The 21,948-nt window shown below is 38.5% G+C and overlaps 1 pseudogene; it reads left to right on the top strand.

Annotated features, from left to right (window-relative positions):
• Positions 1–314: 314 nt before the first annotated feature.
• On the top strand, positions 315–1,698 carry LOC100066009 (elongation factor 1-alpha 1 pseudogene; annotated as a pseudogene).
• The last annotated feature ends 20,250 nt before the right edge of the window (positions 1,699–21,948 follow it).

The raw sequence follows: 21,948 nt of genomic DNA, 5'->3' as shown, positions 1-21,948 counted from the left end.
AAAAACAAATTCTAGTAAAATACATAAAGACTGTAAAACTTCTTTTACTTTTGTTCCTTCCATTTTTATAATTTATATTAATAGAATATAAAAAACAGAATGTAATAAGATTTCTTGTACCATGTTTTCCTAAAAGCAGTTTACAAAATGCATACTTTCAGAGAACAAGGCTGTAGTGTCTTATGGAAAATGACAATATCGTTCTGACACACACAGAGTAGACTACCTAACCATGGTACAATTTACTAAGTTGGAAACCGTTTGTTTTTGTGATGAGTTTTCCACCAGAACACAGATGTCATAAAAAAAAATCAATGAATTTAAGCCAAAATGGGAAAGAAAAAGATTCATATCATATTGCCATCTTTGAACATGTAGATTCAGGGAAGTCTATTGCTACTGGCAATCTGATCTACAAATGTGATGGGATCAACAAAATAACCATCAAAAAATTTGAGGATGAGGCTTCTGAGATGGGAAAGGCAACTTGAAATATGCCTGGGTCTTGGAAAAACTTAAAACTGAGTGTGAATATGACATCACCATTGACATCTCCCTGTGGAAACTTGGGACCAGCAAGTATGTGACCATCAATGATGCCCCAGGACACAGAGACTTTATCAAAAACTTGACCACGGGCAACATCTCAGGCTGACAGTGCTGTTCTGATTGTTGCTGCTGGTATTTGTGAAATTGAAGCTAGTATCTTCAAGAATAGATAGACCCATCAGTGTGCCCTACTGGCTTACATGCTAGTTTTGAACCAACTAATTGTTAATGTTAACACAACGGATTCTAATGAGCCACTCTACAGCTAGAACAGACATGAGGAAGTCAGCCCCTACATTAAGAAAAGTAAAGGTGTAACCTCAACACAGTAGCATTTGTGCCAATTTCTGGTTGGAATGGTGGCAACATGCTGGAGCCAAAATACCTTGGTTCAAGGATGGAAATTCACTGTAAGGATGGCAATGCCAGTGGAACTACACTGCTTGAAGCTCTGGATTGCATCCTGCCACCAACTTATCCAACTGATAAATCCTTTTGTCTGTTCCTCCATGTTGTTTACAAAATTGGTGGTATTAGTATAGTCCCTATGTGCTGAGTGGAGACTCGTGTTCAAGATCAGGCATGGTGACTATCTTTGCCCCAGTCAACATGACAAGTAAAGTCTGTTGAAATGCATTTTGAAACTTTAAGTGAAGCTTTGCCTGGGAAAAATATGGGTTTCAATGTCAGGAAAATTGTCTGTTAAAAATCTGTCGTGACAATGTGGCTGGTGACTTACCAATGGAAGCAGCTGGCTTCACTGCTCTAGTGATTATCCTGAACCATCCAGGCCAAAACAGTACAGGCTATGCACCTGACCTGGATTGTCACAATGCTCACATTGCTTGTAAGTTTGCCAAGCTGAGGAAGAAGATTGCTGATCCCATAAGAAGCTGGAAGATGACCCAAATTCTTGAAATCTAGTGATGCTGCCATCATTGAGCTGGTTCTTGACAAAATTACGTGTGTTGAAAGCTTCTCTGTCTATCTCCTTTGAGTCATTTTGCTGCTCATGATATACGGGAGACAGTTGCTATGGGTGTCCTCATGGCAGCAGACGAGAAGGCTGCTGGAGCTGGCAAGATCATCAAGGCTGCTCAGAAAACTCCTAAATTAATATTTTCTAGAACACTTCACAGTCATGATTAGTTATGGAAGTATGGCTCAGAACTGTTTCATTTGGCCATTTAAGTTTCATAGTAAAAGACCAGTTAATGATATAAATGCATTGCCAAGCATTCAGAAGGAAAGAAATGTTTTGTCCACCATTTTATTGTGTAGCAGTTTTAAGTTGTTACATTTTAAAATCAGTACTTTTTAAATAGGAAGAGCTTGACCAACATCTGTCATAGAATTTTGAGACTCATTAAAATGAAGTTTAATGATAAACCTGTGTCTTCTTTTGGTCAACACCAAAACTTCCCATAGAATTTCTCAGGTAAAAGACTTAAGGGAAAAAGCTACCAGTGGTCTATTCCTGGTGCTCCATTTGCAGAAACTTGATGGATTTGATATTTCAAAGTCAATCATCTTCAGGTCAGAGACTGAAGTGGTATTTTCTTGTCCACCTATATCTAGTAGAAAGGATTATCTCTTAAGCTGATTTAAATACTCAGTGAAAACTTATGGGAGCCATATGTTATTTGCAATACTTCACCTTGCTTGGGATAAAAAAGCAAAGAGTAACTTGTAATGCTTTGTAAGTTACCTTATAAGAAGGTCAAAGTTCTGCAATATCAAAAGCTATGTGTTATACAGAGAATATAATTTTATGTTGTTCTATCAATATTGAGTAAACTTGGTGCAATCTCTTAAACTTATTTTCCCAGTTCTTGAATGCATTCTCACATTTACAAATAGTGCAGTAGAGTTTGTTAAAACACAAGAGTCTGAACAATAAGGGTTAAAGGTTTGAGGAGCGGCCTGCTTCTAAGAATTAGTTGTGTCCAGTTTCTAAGAAAATAAAGATACTGAAAATTGAAAAATAAGAACTATTTTAGAGCTGCTTTTCTTATAAATGTTACAATAAGTTGTTGAGGATCAAGGCCTCTACCATAAATAAATAGAAAAGCTGAAAAAATTTGTTTGATACCATTGAAGAGATACCAAGGCAGCCAAGACTTCAAGAATTAGGATCCTGGGGCTGGCCCGGTGGTGTAGTGGTTAAGTTCGTGCGCTCCACTTCAGCGGCCCAGGGTTTGCAGGTTTGGATCCTGTGTGTGGACCTATACACTGCTCATCAAGTCATGCCGTGGAGGCATCCAATGACAAAAATGGAGGAAGACTGGCACAGATGTTAGCTCAGGGACAATCTTCCTCGCGAAAAATAAATAAATAAATAAAGACTGTAAAAAAAAATTAGGATCCTGGTAATCATTTAGCAATATATACACAAATATCGAATCATTATGTTGTGCACATGAAACTAACATAATGTTGCATGTCAATTATACCTCAATAATCATCATCATCATCATCATCATCATCAGGTCAGCTCAGGGACACTAAGACCCTCATTCTAATAGCAGGATAGAGTTTCTAAGCTAACTAACTTCATTCAGCAAAAGTTTTACCAATTTTTCAGAAGTGCATTAGTAAAACATGTATACAGTTAACAGGATCCTGGAGTAACATACATAATGCATTTTTAAGCACTTTAAGGTAGAGAGGTTAAGAGGACAAGCAGACATGGTGACTAAGATGTTAGCAAGCTGAGTAGACACTGCAGCAATCTTGTGGGATCATAAAAACAAAAATTACGGTTCAGGGCCAATCAAGGACATTCTGACCTCCATTTCAGAGCCTGAAAGGTATATACTCTAAGGATAAGATCCAATCAGAAATAGATTAATCCTCACCAAGTGAACTCCAGCTCTGAATCTTATATGTCCTGCTCCTTCTCTAATAGCTTCCTGAAAGCAAACTACACCCTCTGTGAAAAAAGACACTGTCAACAAGAGCCTCAAATTATTTGCAATTTTATATACCCATTATCTAGCATTCAATCAAAAATGATCAAGCATGTCTAAGGAATAATGGACCAAAAAACCAAGAGGAAAAACAGACGTTAAAAACAGATCCACAATTGATATAGGTATTGGAGTTATCAGTTATAAACATTAATATAATTGGTTAATATGTTCAAGAAAATAAGAGGACAAGATGGAGAAATTCAATAGAAAATTGAAATGTATGAAAATACTCTAATGAAAAATACAAAATTTGAAAATACAGCAAATGACATAAACTTTTTAAAGGGGCAAAAGTTTAATAGTAAATTAGATGCAGCAGAATTGAGAATTCTGAACCAACAATTGTCACTAGAAAATATACACATTAAAGCATGACCAAAAAAAGAAGAAAATATCTTACGTGACCTATAGGAGAGAGTGAGAAAGCCTAATAAATGTGCAATTGGAATCTTAGACAGAAGGAAGAGTATGAAAAGGCAGATACAATAATTGATAAGATCATAGCCGAGAATTTTTTCAAAACTTAAGAACAATGAGAATCCACAGATTAGAGAAGCTCTGTGAACCCCAAGAAGTATAAATCAAAGAAAAAACTGTACCTGGGCATATTATATTAAAATTGACAAAAACCAAAGGTAGAGAGAAAAATCTTTAAAAGCAGGCAGAGGATAGCAAAAACCACATTACCTTTAAAAACAGAACATTAGGTCTGATGCCTGACTTTTCCACAGAAACTATGGAGGCCTAAGACAATAAATCGTTAATTTGAAATGCAGAGAGGAATTAGCTGTCAACTTTGTGAAAACATTCTTCAAAATAAAGGCACATCAAAGATACTTTTAAGCAAGAAAAATTGGGGAGAATCATTACCAACAGCCTCATACTTAAAAAAAAACTTCAGGGAGTTCTTGATGGAGAAGAAAAATCATTACATTTGGAAGAGCAGAAATAGATGACAGAGTGATGAGAAATATACAGAATAGATGTAAATAAATATTAGAAATATAAAAATAATAAAGGCTTGTAGGATTTAAAATATATAAAAAGTTAAGAAGCATTCAAATAACACCAAGTTGGGAAGGAAAATATGGAGTTAATTGATGTAAGATTCTTGTATTGCCTGGGAATTAGTATTTACATTTTTTAAACATTCTACTCTAAGAAGTCAAGAAAGTATGTTATAATGTCTAGGACAACAACTCCAAAAGGTAAACCAGTTAATCAATAAGTCAAATGAAACAAAAATAGAATGAAAAGAATGATACAAAGAAACCAAGAGAAATACATCCACAATGGAGAAGCCGGTATTGACTGAACCTGTACAGTCAACAATTATAAAAGTTGGGTAAATTATATTAAAATTATTGGTGGTTTCTGGATAGCAGTTAGTAAAAGGCTGTGATGCTTGATAGAAAGAAACCCTACGAAGAGAGCCTCATGTTCATCCTGGCTTTAACTCGAGGGCATTTCCAAACTGCAACTTAGGTATGTAAAACCCAATAGAAAGCAATTGTCTAAGTGAGCAGAAGGAAAGAGAAACTGAATCTTGGCAATGACAAGGAACTTGGGACTGTGGGCCACAATATCGCATGAGTCAAAACAGCACAGAAAGAGCAGGAAGAAAATCTAAATTAAAATTCCTCTCAGGGGGCAGGCCGAGTGGCACAGCAGTTAAGTTCTTATGTTCCACTTTGGTGGACCGGGGTTCGCTGGTTCGGATCCAGGCTGCAGACCTATGCACTACTTGGCAAGCCATGCTATGGCCAGCATTCCGCATATAAAGTAGAGGATGATGGGCACGGTTATTAGCTCAGGGCCAGTCTTCCTCAAAAAAAAAAAAAAAGGGAAAAAGAGAAAAACTCTTATTAGGCCCTCAGATAATTTCTAAGCTGAGAACGTACAGGGTAAAACTCTGGGAGGTGTGGCAGAGAAAAGTCACTGGGAAACTAGAGAGTCGAGCAAAGACGAGATCTCATTAGGTGTGGACAAGACGTTGGTATTTGGCCTAACAAGAGTGGAGAGAGCATGAGGAACACAATCGGGTTGAAATGAGACTCCAGAAAGTGCATGTATGTAGAGTAAAATTCAGATCTTAGAAGTAGAGGCACAATTAAAATAGGCATGCCCTACAAAGCCTAAAATCTAGCATCAATGATGGCATACAAAGGTGACATACCAGTAGTCAAGCTGCCTGAGAAATAAAACTTAACACTCTTCAGAAGAGTACAACTTAATCCATAAGCTCTATACTAGATTGTCCACAATCTCCAGCATCCAATAATTATTAGTTATTGAAGTTTCAGGAAAAATAACTGATAGTTAAAAAAATACAAGTCAGCAGAAGCAGACTCAGAAATGAGCATAGTACTGGAGTTAACAGAGAAGGGCTTCAAAATAACTGATTAATGTGTTAAGAAAATAGAGAAATAGATGAAGAATTTCAACACAAAATTCGAAGCAATAGAAAAATCAGTGGATATTCTGGAAGTGAAAATATTATATCTGCAGTTTAGAATTAATTGGATAGTTTTAAACTCAAAAAGGACACAACAGAAAGCAAGATTAGTAAACTGAAAAACACTAATAGAAAATATGCAAACTGAAGCAAACAGAGTAAAAGGAAAAAAATAAACAGAAAAGAACAAAAAACCATATGTGTAACCAGAATCATATAAAGAGAGGAGAGAACAAGACAGAAGCAATATTTGAGAAAGCAAAGGCAAAACATTTTCCAAATTTGATGAATGACTTGGATCCCTCAATCCAAGAAAATCAGTATTCCCCAAGTAGGATAAAAACAAAGGAAAATACAGCCAGGCATATCATAGCGGAATTGTTAAAAGGAAAAAATAAGAGATGGAACACAGTAAACAAATAGTAAGAAAGTAGACTTAATCTCAACTATATCAGTATTTAAATTACAAGTAAATTGTCTAAATATTATAATTAAAGGACAAAGATTTTCAGAATGGATAAAAGACACAATATAAATACAAGGACATATGAAGCTTAAAAATAAAAAACAATAAAATATGACACGCAAACACTAACCAAATTAAAGCTAGCTAATATTATCAGACAAAGTATTTTTAAGGTAATATATATAACTAAAGAAGCACTTTTGTCTGGCATACATAAACAACTGCAAAAAAGCAGGCAACTGCGTGGGAAAAAAAATGGGAAAAGGTTTGAAGAAGCTTTTCACTTCGGTTGACCACTTGGCCACTAAACACAGGAGAAAGTATTCGACATCATTGGTCATCGCGGAAAAGCAAATTAAAACCACAAATCACTATCACCACACACCTACCAGAACGTCTGTAACGAAAATGTCTCATGATACCAGTTAGGGCAAGGATGTTGAGAAATCGGAACTCTCGTAAACTAGTTAGACGATGAAAGAAGAAAAACTGAAAATGAGCTGGAGGGCAGGTTTACTTTAGCCACAGCTGGCTGAGCCTCCCAGATGTTCTAAATCAATACTAGCATTATACTGGAGGATTTCTTTTTTTAAGGATCTGATGTTAGATTTAAGAAAACATATATATATATACATTCATTAATACACATATTTGAATATATTCAAATATATAATCCAAATATATATTCAGATGTATATTCAAATATATGTTATTCATGTATGGAAATACAGATATATTTAAGATAAATATTTAGTGATCTTTATTTAGTGTTTGTCATACCGTGGATATGTTCATTGTCCAACAATGATTTCCTTGTTATCATGAATCCCAGAGTAAATAATCCCCTGAAGATTGCTAAATATACTTCCTAGAGATTTAGAAATTGGGATGCCCCAAATATGTGGGCCACAAAGCCTGATATCCTATAGTGTGTGTTTGAACAAGACCTGTTCCTCTCTAGAAGTGTGAGTATTTTGGAAATGCCAGCCTTGAAAACATGGAAACGGTCTCTTCTCTTTGAAGTGGAGAGAAAAATTGCAGTTTGCAAAGCATGATATTTTGCCATCAAAAAAAAAGGAATTTAATATGTTATTTTCTTATTTCAAAGCTAAAGTTGTTTAAACTTTGTATGTTTAAAATCTCCTCAAATTTTCCAACATTCTGGGGTCATCTTCCTTTAATACCCAATAAAATGACTTGATACTTCATCTCAACTTTTGTGAAAACTCTAGCGTGCTTCTTAAAATTTCCAAAGGCTTTCAGGAAATCTTTACATTCTCTCAGACATGTCACACTTTTATTACTGTTCTCGCTGAATTTTTGGTCAGCCCCTTCAGCATTTCACTTTCTCTCTCCTGCTCTGTTGGCATAGCTGTACTCCAAACCAATCATCTAGTCCTTTCCTCTTTTCCCAGGGCACTGCCAACATAAGTTTTACTCAAGACTGGGTAGTAGCATTGCACAGAAAAATATTTTAAAGTAAGTATTAGACGTCCCTGTTCAGAAAGGTGGCATGGGCTCTCTAGTCATTCTCCTTAGACCTGATTTCCTGCTGTGCTGTTGGTTGCCTTCTTTCTCCCAAGGCCCCTCTATAATCTTCCAAACCTTTTCTCTCCAACAGCCGAGAAAACAATCCCCAAATACTTACTACTCGATTACAGAGAAACACGAATCTCTTGTGTCTTCTTATTTTTAACTCATCACAACCAGTCCTGGCCAAGAGGAGCCTCCAAACACATGGACCTCTGCAAAACACACACACACTCACACCCACATGTACATTCAAACACTCACATGCACACCCCCCACATACACACACACATATCTAGCATAGCAGTTTATCCACAGGCTAATAAATCAGGGCTTCTCCTTTCCAGGATCTCACAGGCCTTGAGAGAGATGTGTAAAAAAGGAATTACATTTCTTTGCAGGAGGAGAGAATAGGGAGATAGAGGTTCCCCAGAACTAAATCTTAAAGGAGAGGTAAAGTAGATGACCTACAAGTAAGTGTGATTCTAGCAAGGGAATTCAGAGAAAGACAGTGACCTGAGAAAGTCACCTTGGTATCAAAGACCATGACTTGTGCTGGACATAACTAGTAACCTGAAGTTACCGGAGAACAGTGTGTGTGTGTGTGTGTGTGTGTGCGCGCGTGTGTGACATTTGCAATGAGACAGCCAAGTACAGATATCCAGCAGGCATCCCGAAATAAAGGTTGGAGCTCAGAAGAAAGATGCAGACTGGAGATCATCTTCTGAAAATCAGGCTTTTCTACGTACAAAATCAGTCACCTCCTAAGTCCTGGAGCAGTGTACCATTTAAATGCCTTATCTATATAATTCCTTATATAATATAATGTAAGAACACAAATAGACTGATCTTGAAAGCACAAATTTGCCGGTAGTAGAGTTCATCCAGTTAGGCTGATTCTGCAAACAGGTGAAAATCATTTCTGTCATTAGCAATAATGTTAAGGCAATGAGCCTTGAAAATATAAAACTAAAGCCCTAAGGAGGACCTAGAGGATTACTTCAACCACTTTTTTTTTTTTAAAAGATTTTATTTTTTCCTTTTTCTCCCCAAAGCCCCCCAGTACATAGTTGTAGCTTCTTTGTTGTGGGTCCTTCTAGTTGTGGCATGTGGGACACTGCCTCAGCGTGGTTTGATGAGCAGTGCCATGTCCGAGCCCAGGATTCGAACCAACGAAACGCTGGGCTGCCTGCAGCTGAGTGCACGAACTTAACCACTCGCCACGGGGCCAGCCCCTATCCACTTCCTTTTTTTTTTTTAAGATTTTATTTTTTCCTTTTTCTCCCCAAAGCCCCCTGGTACATAGTTGTTGTGGGTCCTGCTAGTTGTGGCATGTGGGACGCTGCCTCAGCGTGGTTTGATGAGCAGTGTCATGTGCGCGCCCAGGATTCGAACCAACGAAACACTGGGCCACCTGCAGCAGAGCGCGCGAACTTAACCGCTCTGCCACGGGGCCAGCCCCCCACTTCCTTTTTAATAAGAGAACTTGAATATTGTCTTATATAAAATATAGCTTTATTTCAGGAAATCATCAACTGATTCATTATAACATAAATATGTACAACAAAATTGCAAGCATTTATAAAACTTTCCAATAGCATGTGCATTATTTAATTCTCCAAAGTATTAGAATCTTGTTTCAGATATAATTTTTTATAATAAAATAGTATTTCCTTTTCAAGGTTTGATACAGAAAACATTTTGTAATTTCTTTCCAATGTATTTTTCCTTTCGGTAGCAGAGTACTTTTTTTTTTTTCCCATTCGCAGTGCCTTAAACATCAAGGTTAAACTATGGAACTCAAAATTTTCATAGAGGAGTGATGTGAGCACAGTCTAAAACCGAGTGGCTGTTGTTTAGTCTACTTCATTTGAGTTGTTATTATGACGATAGTCTTTAAAACCAGAGTTTGTTAAGAGAGAAAAGGATTTTGTAAATTTTAATAGTTTTCCTTACACATAGGAAGAAATAATTTCATTCTCAACAGACAATTTTACTATAATTCATAGGTAGAAAGAAAAGCAAAATGAAGTGTGTAAGAATTCACACTCATCTAGGAAGGAAGTAGAGAACTGAGAATTTTGTTGGGAAAGAGGGGAATTTGGGAGGGGTGAGACCAAGGTTTGGATGCTCACAGAGTGAGTTTCTTCCCACCTGCCCTGTACTCTATCTCAGCAGGGCTGGTGGCAGAGCAAATGGGATCAATGTAAATTTTTTGAAACAGAAAGCAAGCAATATAGACTAAGGAAAAAGACAAAACAGAGGAAGAGAACTAATGTCTACAGTTTGATGCCCTGGGAGCACTGAGTGGCTGCTGGGGTGGCCAGGACAGAGCAGAACTGATTGTATGGTGTGTTTAGGATGAAATGGTGTGTTACGTACGTTTAAAAACAATTCGGTCTTCACTCAGGGACCTCCAGCTACAGGAAGAGAACAGAAAGAGAACAAGAGAGAAAACCAAATTACTCCGGCTTCCCTGGAGGTTCTGGAGACCAGAGAGACAGCAGCATAAAGATCAGCCCCTCTTAGGACACTGTAAGATAATATAACTTGTTTTTCCTGGCCCCTCGGTGGGTTTTGGGGAAGAAAGGGAGGGGTTGAGGGTAGGAAATTTGAGTTTTTATTGACTGATTTATTTTTCATTAAAAAGTCTTATTTTTTAAAAATAAACTTCATTTTTAGAAGTTTTAGATCTGCAGAAAAATTGCTAAGATAGTACACAATGTTCTCATGTACCTCACATCCAATTTCCCCTATTATTAACACCTTCTTTAGTGTGGTACCCTTGGCACAATTAATGCACCAATATTGGTAGATAATTATCAACTAAAGCTCATACTTTATTCAGATTTTCTTAGTTTTTACCTAATGTCCTTTTTCTTTTCCAGGTCACTATGTCTCTACTTAACTTTTTGAATACGTAGAATATATTGGTAGTAATTTTTTTAATGTCCTTGTCTGCTAATTTTATCACATGTTTCAGCTCTGGGTAGATTTTTATTAATTTATTTAATCCTTACAATAACCTTATGAAACAGCTTACTATTATTATTATTCCTATTTCACACATAAAGAAACAGAGGCATAGAGAGACACTTGTCCAAAGGCACCTAAGTGATGGGGCCAGGCCATGAGCCCAGGTAGTCTGGCTTCATAGAAGTGAATGCAGACAAAAAATTTTCTAGTTCAAATTATCTTAAATATCTTACATTTCAGGTTCTCATTGTTCCAAGTTTCAGAATTCCTGGATCTCAACAAAGAAATGGAGAAAAATGTGCCTCTGGCAGTGGTTTCTGACATAGAGAGCAATCAGAGCTAGTTTGAGCCTGACATTCCGCTGGGTAATTACTGCCTCCAGCCTTATCTGTGAAGTGAAGGCAATGGACCAGCGTGTCAATAAGGTCCCATCCAGCTACAGCCTTTGGAAAGTCAATGATAGGATGAAATGCAAGTCTTTGTTTTGGACACTCTCAGGCAAGATCAACTCAGGTTACGGCAACTCAGAAACTTGTGTTGGTCTTTGTCTCTAAAGAATTTTGGAGAAATTATTTAATTTCTCTGGGCTCCATTTGTTTGTGTATAAAATGAACCTACCTTGTGTGGTCATTGTAAGGATGAAAACAAATATGTATAGAATATTTAACATGCTAGTTTCCTTTGTCCATCATCATTATACATGGAGTAGTCAGAAGACAGAAAAGACTCCTTGTAATCCTCCTCAGCCTGTGACTTTGTTAAAACAAAATCCAAAAACGATAGAGATTTCTCTAAAAAATTTCTAGTGATAAAATCATAGTAAGTGCAGTGCTGTGATCTCCAGGAAATGCTGGTCTACCATTGGCTCACTAGTCTATATGCCAAGGACCTTCAACAGCATCTGGAGTCAAAAGAAAGCACTAGCAGAAATATCCCACTTAGAAACATTACCTTCCGTGTCCCTCGTTCTGGTTATTGGAAACGCCTTTAGATGGTCAGACTAGCTGCCATGACACGGATGGTCTGTGGATTGACGGTGAAAATGTGATTCCTTTCAGGCCTAGCCCTGAAAATTCCTTTAATTTATAGGAACTCCTCTTCTATGATGCAAACAATCCTAGCCTAGGTTAAATCTTTTGATTAGTTATATGTTAGCATAACTGTGTTAATATAGTACTGCCCATCCTAGGAAGTGGTTTTGACAGATGCGGGAAGTGGGGGAGAGAATTTAGGGCATCTGAGGACAGGAAGAGCCATGCACCAACAGAGCCCAGGCTCCCCAGTCTCTAGTGACCCTTGACATCACATCCCACATGTCCTTGCCATATCTTTGTTATAAGTGTTGGAGGATTCACTGGCTTTGGAAACTTCTAGAAACTCTTGCCCATAAATTCTGAATGTTACTGGCTTTAATACATCTGCTTCCTGGGGAAAACATGGATTCTGTTATAACTTAAGTTTTCCAGTATTCATCACTTGAAATAAAACTACTGTTTTTGTTTTAATATCTGGGTGATACAGGTGGGATTTTCTTCAAAGGCTAGTAACAAAAGAATAGATCTTTCTGACTCCACCTCGACGCTGAGATGACAGTCCTACCCATTTGAAAACAAACAAATGAGTTGGCTGAGCACTATAGGAATATAGGTCATACCTGATACATTTCCTTTCCTCTGGGATGTCAGAAGGAAGGAATTTCAAAAGATGACTCAAGTCATAAACAAAACTACTCCCCAAGAATTTGAGAGAAGAAAAATCTTGCTTTTTACTATCAAAGAATGCTGATGTTAAGAATAAATGTAATTTTACTATATAAAGTTTAGTGACTGTAATTTCACACCATAGATTGTTTAATTCTGCTCGGTAATCAGGATTAGAAGAGAGGAAGAAGTCTGTCTAATGGGGTTGGAGGAAGTCTATACAATGTTGATAGGTACTTACTTCCATTCAGAATCAGAACTGTTAAAATTATTTTGCTGTTTCTTGATCCTACATGAAGCAGCAATAGAGAAGCCCAACTGCTTGAAAGAAGCAGGCTCTGCATTTATTAATCCATACAGATTTCAAATAGCTATCAGATTTATTGAAATTCTAATCATGCTCCAGAAGACACTGTGTAACATTTGAAGAAGATCTACTCGTTTAAATGACAAGCAATGTATGGAAGGGAAAGGATCAATCTAAGGCTGGAATTTTGTACCTAGTTCATCAGAAGTAATCTTTTCACAAGACAGGCTAATGAAAACTGCAGCAGAGGAAATGGGTAGCATGAAACATTATCATTTTAAAGTCTTCTCATAGTTATGCATAGAAAAAGAAAAAGGAAAAAGATTCTTGGGCAGAGCAGATGGCTTGACGCACACTACGAGTGATTTGTGTACACACAGTTTAAAATGACAATCTTTATTGTTCCCTGAACATGGCTTCTGATGACAAAAGCAAAGTCAACAGGCTTATAAATATGCAGAGGTGTTAAAAGAATTTTATAAATGGAGATTGCACTTCATCTATTAAAAAAACTCAAGGTCATTCCTCACCATATGTCATAGAGATACTGGCTTTGTTGATAGATGAAAAGTACAATCTGGAGAGAGATATGAGACAGCAGCCTCCAACTTCCAAAATAGTCATAAAAGAGGAAATACTGAGGGACATTGATCTTTAAAAAAATATTCTGGTTACCATTAGAATGAATCAGCCCCAGCAAACTCATTTCTATTTCGAAAGACAAAACCAAAAATATAAAATAAAATACAATTCTGGGGGCTAGTCGGGTGGTATAGTGGTTAGGTTCGCGCCCTCTGCTTCGGCAGCCTGGGGTTTGCCGGTTTGGATCCTGGGCGTGGACCTACACACCACCAATTAGGCCACACTGTGGCCTCATCCCACATACAAAATAGAGGAAGATTGGCACAGATGTTAGCACAGGAACAATCTTTCTCACCAAAGAAAATAAAATTTTAAAAATTAGAAAATGAAAACGAAGAAACATCCAGCACAAGAATGTTGCAGAGTAAGTGTCTGATGGTTTTTAAAGATGGTTTTTAAAGAGAGCGTTCAATGGGAAATTTTGAGGATATTTAGAGGAAAAACCAGGTATAAGACTGAAGGAAGAATTTTTTTTTTAATTAATAAGAACTAAACTATTGGGAAAAAGTAGTTAATCCAAGTCTGCCCATAAAGTGGAAGCACTCTTTTTTGGGGGAAAGGAAAGGAGAAAGTGAAGGGTATAAAAGTGTGGCTATTTTAAATTCCAAATAGGGAAGATAAAATGTATTCAGTAAAGATAGCAGAAAACCAAAATTGCATTTCTCATCCATCTTGTGTTCAGTTAAAGGAAATAACCAGAGAATTCTAGAATAAAAGGGAAAAGGATAAAAGAAAGCTAGAGAGAGAAAGAAACACTGGGAGGAGAAAAGCCAATAGCGGTCTGCTACTGGACACCAAAGGGGCCAAAGTCACATCACAGACGGTGCTAGAAGATCAAAAGGTGGTATGTCCTTTGCCTTGTTACCACATGGGGAAGTTGGAAAATAAAAGGCAGAAGCTTTTCACACTTTGCCTATTCTTACCCAATGTATGTCCACAGAAAACAAGGGTATCTACTTCTGTCTTAAATGTAGGAACTCCTGGTGCTGTGCTACAGCCTGCAAAGCTGGCATGGATTTAGGCTTGGGGCCCCAGAATCCAAGTGATGATAACGCATGCGTGATCTGGATGTCTCTTTCCTTCAGAGACGCTGCAGAGATGGAGTTGTGGTCTAGGTTTCGGGGACCCATGAGCCCCTTGACATTGCATGCAAATTTTTGTTTTGCATTCTTCCTATGCATTTTTCCGGAAAGAGAGAGCACACTCGCATCAGTTTCAGAAGGGATCAACCAAAACAAAACCTTAACAACCACCGAGGTGTAAAATAAACCGAACTTTGTACGTAAAGCAGGGGAGAAGGTAAGACAATGGCTACGCACAGACTATTATGCTAAATTTATTGACTACCTAGCTATCTCAGGCGTTGTGCTACAATCCTATATTGTATTCCTCAACTTATAAATGATAAAACTGAGGCCTGGGACAGATAAAAAACATGTCAAATGTCACACAACTGATTAACTATTGAGACTCTCAACTTAGTCTCCTTCATAATTATTGATGTCTCCTGGGCTTTGTCCTACTGCCTGTCTCATTTTGCCAACTTTGGGCATTCTCTTCCTCTGACTTTAGCTGTTATCTATGTGTTGATAATGACCAAACCTGTATTTTGAGGGCCAACTTCCTCCCAGGCTCCCGGCCAGTAAAAACAACTGCATTGGAGATTTCTTCTCTTTTCAGAAGACCTCAAATTGTTTGCTTTTCATTCAAAATGACACCATTTTCCTCTAATCTTCCCTTTAGAAGCCTCTGGAATCATCACTAACAACTATCTGTTGCACAGAAAGAAAAATTTAAGAAAAGAACTGAAGAAACTATTAAAAATCTTTGTTGCTTATCTGAAATTCAGATTTAACTGGATGACCTGTGTTTTGATTTGCTAAATATGGCTACCATATTAACTTCGGCATTTTCATGGTCCTTTGTCAGGGACTTTGTGGGTCTTTTAATTTCATACTAAAAAGGCATCTCCCACAGGCTTCACTGGGAGCCATGTTTGCCAACAACCTTCATCACTCATGGCCTGAAGTGCTCAGGTCCTTCCTCTGAATCACCTCTAGCTTCACTGCTGACTCAGCTTCTGGGTTTCCCCTTACCTAGCTCCAGTGCCCACTTGTTTTCCCCCTACTGACCATGGCCTGATGTCCGCACTCAGGTGTTCTTCCACTCACTCATATCTTGCATTAAACGGCTTCTAAGTCCATTGCCCCAGACTCTTCTGCTACTCCATACCAACCTACAGCATCCCAGCGAAACCTAGTGATGACTGCTCACAAGACTGTTAGAATTGTGGCTGGTTCTAATTGTTAGGGATCTGTCTTTGTGTTGGACTTAAAATGTTTTCCCTGAAGCTCTGACCTCTTTGAGTTTCCATAGACAGTTTGCTCTGGAGAGTAGAGAAATGTCTCATGCACTTTGGTATCTCCAGTACCTATGACAGTGACTGGCACATGGAAAGTTCTCATAAATGTCTGCTGAATAAAAACAAATACTCTTGCCTCCAGAGCTACACTGTGTAAAGCGAATCTCTTATCCATGCTCAGTTTTTCATGTGAACAATGTTATAGAGGTTTGCATCAATCTTATCCGTTAGAGGCAGGGCATTCCCAGTTCCTTAAATTATGTGTCATCTGAGAAGGAGTGTACCGGGGGCAGAAGAAGCACTTGACAAATGTTTGCCTATTGAGAATTTATCCATATTTAATTTAAAATGGCAAATGTTGAAATGAAAACTTAATGCTAGATATAGCTTTAAAAGATACACACATTACTAGTGGGCATAGGTTACAAAAAATTAATGGTCAAATGATCATCGTATCCCCTAAAAATATATACCAAGCTAAACCTTCAGTGAAAAGGAGACTTCACAGAATATGTATTGCCTAGATCTTCTGAAAATGCATGTGTGTGGGTGCCAGCCCTGAGGCGTAGTGGTTAAGTTTGGGGTGCTCTGCTTTGGTGGCCCAGGTTCATGGGTTTGGATCCTGGGCATGGACCTACACCACTCATCAGCCATGCTGTGGCAGTGACCCACATATAAAGTAGAGGAAGATTGGCACAGATGTTAGCTCAGGGCTAATCTCCCTCAGGAGAAAAAAAAAGTGTGTGTGGGTACAAATACACAAATATGTCCACAATTTGAGATACCTTAATTTTGAAATACAATACTCCAATTTTTGTGCTATATTTTTGAAAAACACCTTCAACAATTCTCAATCTTATTGCTTGTGAACTCCTGTGCCCACATGAATTATCTAGATATAATTAGCCTCAACATTTAACGTTACAGGAGAAAGTAATCCAGTATCCTTTTTTTATGAAACACATTTTTCCATTTTCTATTGAAATAATTAGCCAGAGAAATGATTGTACCATCTATTGTTGCTTTGCAATGAGATCTATAGAGAAAGAAATAAAGGAGGAGGAGAAACCAATGATTCAAACTAATAATTGGAAGAAAAATTATGCTAGAAAATGATAGAGGCACATCCAAGTGCTAGATACACTTTAATTAGGTTATTAAAAGGGGAAGCAACTGTCAACATATCTTCAAAATTGCATACTTTCCTTAAGCTCACCTACTAAACTGAACAGTTATATTTCATCATTTATAGCAAGTAGAAAAACAGCTTTTTTTTTTTAATTATTTACACTATTCTTTTTCTACATTTGAGTAGAATGAGCAACTTAACACTTTTCTGCCTTTTATTTAGAATGCACACTAGTTTCTAAGATGCCATATTGCTTCTATATCCTCTATTCCAATCTGACTTGGGATTCTATAAGAGTCTGTCATTTCTATGGTCTGAGCAATATGAGTGGGGGAAGAGGAGAAAGACGCAGACTCTACATTAACATTTGCACATGGCTATACTACAAAAACATGGCTAGATTGGTGGCTACAGAAAGTTCTGACATAATTAAAAGGGGATTCCTCTCAGCAAGATTCCCGGAGGAGGTCTGTCTTAAACACATAAACAGGGAAAAACGCTGAAGAAATTTGGTTGCATCTTGCCCTTAATCAAGGGCTTCACCATTAAAGACAAGAGTTTCTGAATAGAGAGTCCTGTTTTAGAAAGTGTAAATACATATATCTGTGTTTGGTGCGTGTGTATATTTATACAAAGAGGGAGAGTTTATGCACCGCCATGTTGGTATCAAACCATACAACAGCTCTGGGAGTAACAGAGAGATTCTGCGGTACATGAAATTCTTTATGTCCAAACCTTTCAGGCTGCTACAACAAGTGCCATAGGCTGGGTGGCTTATAAACAAAAGACACATTTCTCACAGTTCTGGAGGCTGGGAAGTCCAAGATCAAGGTGCGGGCTGATTCAGTGTCTGGTGAGAGCTCTCCCCCCGGTTCACAGCCCGCCATCTTCTCACTGTGTCCTCACGTAGTGGAAATGGGAGAGAGCTCTCAGGGTCTCTGTTATAAGGGCACTAAGCCCATTCGTGAGGGCTCTGCCCTCATAGCCTAATCACCTCCCAAACGCCGCACTTCATAATACATCACATTGGGCGCTAGGATTTCAACATATGAATTGTGGGGAGACACAAACATTCAGCTCCTAACAGTCTTCTTCCCAACAAACACAATAGCCACTGTGTGTCAGAATGATGGCGTCTCTACGTTCTAGCTGCAGACCGCGTGTTTATTTTCCCTGAAGAACTAAACGGCAGTCCCCTTGCTCCTCCCCTCGCCAGCACCTCTGTTCCACTTGCTATCCATTTTCTTCAATAGAAGATTTGAGGGGAATCGCTGGAGTAGGTTATAATATGTTGCCAGAGAAAAGGCTTCTATTTTAAAAGAAAAGGGAGATTCTGCTGGCTGTACGATACTCCAGACAAGCTGCTGTTTAGAAGGCAAATCTATTGCTCCTGCCGCCTCTAAACATATCTGGAAGACAGCTGTGGGAGAAAACCTCCTGTACTGAAGATTTTTCTCTTCCTGAGATAGATTGTGTGAAGAATGGCCAACCTCCCGCAAGGAAAAGGCAATGACGAACCCGTGCCAGAACCCTCCTATGGGGAAAAGCATTCAGGATCCAGTAAAATGGAAGATACGATGCCCTCCCGGGCCATCATAGATGATGGTGAGATTTGGATTGCCTTCCTTCTCATCTGCCTCTCTGCTGCAGTGTCAGAAGCCAGAAAGCCCAAGATCCGTAGGATTTTCTTTGTTTGAATTGTAGCATTTGTTCAAACTGTATCTCTAAGCCCCTGATGGAGCTACTAAAAATAATATGACTCCTGAGACAAACCATGAGCAATACTGTGAACAGAGCTACGGGAGATGGAGGAGAGAGTTTGCAGCTGAGACTTGAAAGAGAAGAATCAGTGAGGGAGACAGACCAGAACGGAGGGGAAGAGCTGATAGAAGAAGCCCTCCTCTCTCGCCCAGTTGTCTCCCATTTTGTCTTTTCCACAGAAAAAAGGAACAAGTTTCAGAAACATTCACAGATATGTAAGAGATTCTCTGAGAGCTGTCCTTGGATAGTTTAAAATGAAGAAAGAACAATGTGAAATAATTCTTAAAGTAGAAAAATAATATCCAGGGGACTTGGACAAGACCATATTTATGAAACCACAATTTATTCTTATAAATGGGAAAAACATATTAATTGCAAAAGGTTTAGTTCTGATTGAAACAGTTGATGATGTCAACAACCAAAACGTTTGTCCTGGGACTTAGTTTCACAACTTCTGAGAAGTAGAAATAGTCTAAATAAATTATATTTATTTAACTTACTTATTTAACCCCAGCCTGGGTTCTCCTTAGCACAGAGCAGTGAAACGGAGCCCTCAGCTTTTCATCACATTGGGGCGGTTGAGAACTGTAGTGTGTCCCTCATGTTCTTTGCGGGTAATTATCAATGAAGCTCTAAATAAAGAACACTAACCATCATTAATCAAGCATAACCCAAACCACTTAAAATAGATGGAATTACTTTGGCAATTGGCACAGAGACATTAGAGGCTCAAGCTGGAGGTGCCTGGGTATCACTTCCTGAACTCTTCTCGGGGGAACTAATTCAGAGGATATTAATTCAAATGGTTGTTGGAGTTAATGTAATTTGGATGATTTTGCAGGTTAAAATAATCTTCATTAAGGTGATTTAATATTGATAGTTCAGAAAAGTGCAGAAAAAGGCAGCCTTTTGCATCCAAGTGAACAGCATTGACTTTGAAGGCAGTTTTCCTAGGATTTTAAAACAGAAAAATAAGTGCCCTCACCCCAATAAATCAATTGCAATCTGTGCCTTAAAATATTTTAACCAGGGGCCAGCTCTGTGGCATAGTGTCACTCTCCACTTCAGCGGCCCGGGGTTCGCAGGTTCAGATCCCGGGCATGGACCTACACACTGCTCATCACGCCATGCTGTGGCAGCATTCCACATACAAAGTAGAGGAAGATTGGCACAGATGTTAGTGCAGGGCTATCTTCCTTAGCAAAACAAAAATGTTTTAACCAAAAATCTACTCTGACTATTGTGGCAGCTATCCCAGAATCTCCTGCAAGGATTTAATATTCATTTTTATATTGTGTTGAGGTTTAATTTGATATAATTGTAGGAATGCTTCTGTCTTCCACTTCAAATGCTGCTCCATGAATCACCTGTCCAACATTAATAATAATAACTATTATTATTACTATATATAGAAAAGGAGTGACCCACATTTCCCCAGACACTGAAGATTGATTTGTAAGTCAGTGATCTGCTGGTAAGGGATGAATGGCATGCTCTGCTCTCAAAGCATCAAGTGAGAGTTTCGGAGATCATCACAGAGCAATAAATCACTGACAGAATTGGACAGCCTCATCTGAATCTGGTCACCTCTCCATCCTCATTTCAAGAGTAGAATTAGCGGTACATTGGTTCAGGAAGCACTATGTTAAGTGTTAAGTTTTGGAGAAGTGACTGTTTTCTACACAGCTCAAGATGACCTCACAAATTCTGGTAAGTGAGAAAGGGGCTACCTCTGGCCCAATCTGGAGTGCTTGTCCAAAGCAATGATATCAAATTCTGCTTACTGGTGAATCCAGTGAGAAACTTTTCCATTTGCAAATAATCTAGATATCTCTGGACTTATGGCCCATGAGATAAGTTGTTTTATTTCATCTAATCTCCAAACAACGCTAAGGTCTGGAGTCTGCCTTCAAACACACTTATACCTGCTGTGGAAGACAAGGACAAAATTAAAAGGTCAAAAGTTTATCAAAATGTATCCAGATATTCTGGCAAGAAAATGTGGATCTCCAGGGGAGGGTAGAAGGCCTGAGACACGCCATTGGCTTCTTGGGGAACTGAATCTGTAGGGAAAGGAATGGGTGATTTTTTGCTTAGGTTGAAACACAAATCACAATAAAGTCAGAATGTATAAGCCATCGTGCATGCTAAAAAAACAAATTAGACAGAGAAAATGTACATTCCAGTCATTAATTTCAGCAGCTTTTTAGAAGAGGCTAACCAGAATTTTTTTTTTTTAAAGATTTTATTTTTTCCTTTTTATCCCCAAAGCCCCCCGGTACATAGTTATATATTCTTCATTGTGGGTCCTTCTAGTTGTGGCATGTGGGACTCTGCCTCAGCATGGTTTTTGAACAGTGCCATGTCTGCGCCCAGGATTCCAACCAACGAAACCCTGGGCCGCCTGCAGCGGAGCGCGAGAACTCAACCACTCGGCCACGGGGCCAGCCCCCGAGGCTAACCAGAATTTTATTTAACAAACATCTTTAAGCACCTGAGCCATCTACTGTGGTGAGCTCAGTTCGGTGGTAAGCTGAGAAGCAGAGGGAGCAAGAGCATAAAAAGATTAATAACTGAATTCTATCAATATTTATCAAGTGCCGTATTAGAGAGATGCTGTGGAAATCCGCTACATGGAACCTGAGTCCTGTGACGACTCACAGGAACACCGGAGGTTAACAGGTACTGTCCATGTACCCCTGCCGGGAGCTGGGCTGCCTATCTGCAGCGAGGGAAGAAAAAGGAATGTTTGCAAAGCTGTGTAAAGATCTTTTGTTGAGAAATCATGCATGCTTGTGTTTTATGTTTCTATAAATATTAGGGAAAAGCTTGTCCCTTTGTAGCTCAAATAAGGTAATAGGAAATTATAATTGGATGCTACCATGGACTCCCAGATTCTTTCCAGAGGAAGGTAAATAGAAGTGACGAGAACACCCTCTCCCTGCTGGAATTACTAGCGAGCTTCTCTGTGGGTTTTGGCTGCAGACTGAGGATTAAAACTCTGCCTTTTCCAAGGCAGCTGCACCCACCTTGAGGTGCAGAATCTCACCTGCAGCAGAGGCTGAAAACATTGCGGGGACTGGCTGTGGGTATTTAGCA

Source organism: Equus caballus, chromosome 31 (assembly GCF_041296265.1).
Source record: "Equus caballus isolate H_3958 breed thoroughbred chromosome 31, TB-T2T, whole genome shotgun sequence".
Taxonomy (NCBI): domain Eukaryota; kingdom Metazoa; phylum Chordata; class Mammalia; order Perissodactyla; family Equidae; genus Equus; species Equus caballus.
The sequence above is the reverse complement of the archived record's forward strand: the minus strand, read 5'-3'. Positions and strand labels throughout refer to the sequence as shown.